This window comes from Schistocerca cancellata, chromosome 8 (genome assembly GCF_023864275.1).
Source record: "Schistocerca cancellata isolate TAMUIC-IGC-003103 chromosome 8, iqSchCanc2.1, whole genome shotgun sequence".
In the NCBI taxonomy this organism is placed as follows: domain Eukaryota; kingdom Metazoa; phylum Arthropoda; class Insecta; order Orthoptera; family Acrididae; genus Schistocerca; species Schistocerca cancellata.
The window spans coordinates 597,685,930-597,689,146 of NC_064633.1; positions in this window are offsets into that span (position 1 = coordinate 597,685,930).

Below are 3,217 nucleotides of genomic sequence, written 5' to 3' on the forward strand. Positions count from 1 at the left end.
GTCCGCGGTGAGAGATGACGGCTGAATTATGGTATTCTCGGCAGACCCTTGATACTGTGGAGCTCGAAATATTGAATTTTCCTACTATTCCCAAAATGTAACGTCCCCTGCGTCTATAACTACCATTCTGCGTTCAAAGTCAGTTATTTCCCGTCGACCAGCCATAATCACGTCGGAAACCTTTTCACATGAATCACCTGCGTACGAACGACAGCTCCACCGATGCACTGCCGTTTTATACGTTGTGTACGCGATGGTAGCTCCATCTGTATACGTGTATATCCCATGATTTTTGTCGTCTCAGTCTATATAGCGAACAGTAATGATCCTATAACGATTCCTTTGGTTATACCCACAATTACTACTGCGCCCGAAGACATCTCTCTGTTAACAATGGCGTGCTTTGTTCTATTTACTAGGAAGTCTTCTGTCCTGAAACTAAGCTGGCCTGATACCTTTCATATGTTCATATTTTATTCATTAGAGGACAGTACTGAACTGTGTCGAATGTCTTCTGGAAGTCAAGGAACGCGACATCAGTCTTTCCGCCATGTCGCTACAAACGTAGACCAGTAACAACACTATCTGATCAAAAGTATCCGGACACCTGGCTTAAAACGCTGGAGTTCAGTATGGAGTTGGCCAACCGTTAGCCTTGATGACAGCTTCCAGTCTCGCAGGCATACGTTCACTCAGGTACTGGAAGGTTTCTTGCGGAACGGCAGCCCATTCTTCACGGAGTGATGGACTGAGAAGAGGTGTCGATGTCAGTCAGTTAGGCCTGGCACGAAGTCGGCGTTCCAAAACTTCCAAAAGGCGTTCTGTAGCATTCAGGTCAGGACTCAGTGCAGGCCAGTCCATTACAGGGATGTTATTGTTGTCTAACCACTCCGCCACAGCCCGTGCATAATGCACAGATACTCGATCGTGTTAAAAGATGCAATCGCCATCCCCGAAATGCTCTTCAACAGTGGGAAGCAAGGTGCCTAAAACATCAATGCAGGCCTGTGCTGTGATAGTGCCACTCAAAACAACAAGGGATGCAAGCTCCCGCCATCAAAAACACGACCACATCCTAACACCACTGCCTCCGAATTTTACTGTTGGCACTATACACGCTGGCAGTCGACGTTCACCGGGCATTCGTCATACCTACACCAAATGGTTCAAATGGTTCTAAGCACTGTGGGAGTTAACATCTGAGGTCATTAGTCCCCTAGACTTATAACTACTTAAACCTAACTAACCTAAGGACATCCATGCCCGACGCAGGATTCGAACCTGCGACCGTAGCAGCGGCGCGGTTCCGGACTGAAGCGCCTAGAACCGCTCGGCCACAACGGCCGACAATACCTACACCTCACCATCGGATAGCCGCATTGTGTACCGTGATTCGTCACTCCACACAACGTTTTTCAACTGTTCAATCGTCCAATGTTTACGCTCCTTACACCGAGGGACGTGTCGTCTGGCATTTACCGGCGTGATGTGTGGCCTATGAGCAGCCGCTCCACCATGGAATGGAAGTTTTCTCACCTCCCGCCAGTCATAGCAATTGCAGTGTATCCTGATGCAGTTTGGAATTCCTGTGTGATGGTCTAAATAGACGTCTGCCTGTTACACATTACGGCCCTCTTCAACAGTCGGCGGTCTCTGTCAGTCAACAGACGAGGTCGGCCTGTACGCTTTTGTGCTGTACGTGTCCCTTCAAGTTTCCACTTCACTATCACATCGGAAACAGTAGACCTAGGGATGTTTAGGAGTGTAGAAATCTCGCGTACAGACGAATGACACGAGTGACACCCAATCACCTGAACACATTCGAAGTCGTGAGTTTCCCGTAGCGCCCCATTCTGCTCTCTCACGACGTCTAATGACTACTGAGGTCTCTAATATGGAATACCTGGGAGTGGGTGGTATCACAATGCACCTAATATGGGAAACGTATGTTTTTGGGGGTGTCCGGATACAGAAGAATGCTGAAGATTAGATGGGTAGATCACATAACTAATGAGGAAGTATTGAATAGGATTGGGGAGAAGAGAAGTTTGTGGCACCATTTGACCAGAAGAAGGGATCGGTTGGTAGGACATGTTCTGAGGCATCAAGGGATCACCAATTTAGTATTGGAGGGCAGAGTGGAGGGTAAAAATCGTAGGGGGAGACCAAGAGATGAATACACTAAGCAGATTCTGAAGGATGTAGGTTGCGGTAGGTACTGGGAGATGAAGAAGCTTGCACAGGATAGAGTAGCATGGAGAGCTGCATCGAACCAATCTCAGGACTGAAGACCATAACAACAACAACGGATACTTTTGATCACATAGAGTATACTTTACTCACGACGAAAGTTCAAAAACAACAGACATTTTCGGTCTAATGCCTGCCTCTCATTTTATTTGAATAATACTTTCATTCCAGGAAGAAAATATTGACTTTGGTACAAATATCTACCTAGACTGATGTAAGGTAGCTGTTGTGGAATTCAGTCGTTAGTACTTAATATTATATCTCCAACCAGTAGTGAAGAAGTAACTAGTACCACCACCCCCCCCCCCCCCCCCAAGTCGATAAATGCTCGAAAGTACGCAGTACACCTTCAGTCCAGTTCATCACACATTAAGCACCATCCCTCGTCAACGTTGTCGACCTAGCCATTTCGCAGTAAACAGTGCAGCGCTACGTTACCCAGTTCGTGGCCTAGCTATTAGCGCAAGCACAGCTGCAAATACTGTCCGCATCGCAGTTTATTACTACAGTATATCGTGCTGAGAACACGAGGGAAGAGCACACCCTGCGACGTCTGTATGGGGCGCTGGGCGTCAGAGCTGTCCAGAACACACCGCGCCACTCCGCAGCTTCGGGGCCCGCCTCCGCAACAGCTGCGAGCGAGATCCCGGCCAGTTATTAATCACGCTGGCCATTGATGCCACCAGAGTGGAGTTCCAGGTGGACACGGCCGCAGTAGCGACTCTTATCAATACCGCCACGTACCGGCGAATGGGCCCTCCACCGCTCTCCGACAAGCACAGTGGTGAACGGTGTATAGCAGCGAACATTCATTCATTCGGCCATTCATTTATTGTGTTCCACAGATCCCATCAAGAAGAAGAGCCATTAATGACGTAGATGTGTCAAGGTATACATTAACAAGAGACATACAGGCCACTGAAAATTTTTATCCATTAAGAATGAGCATCATTCCGACTGTGATGAA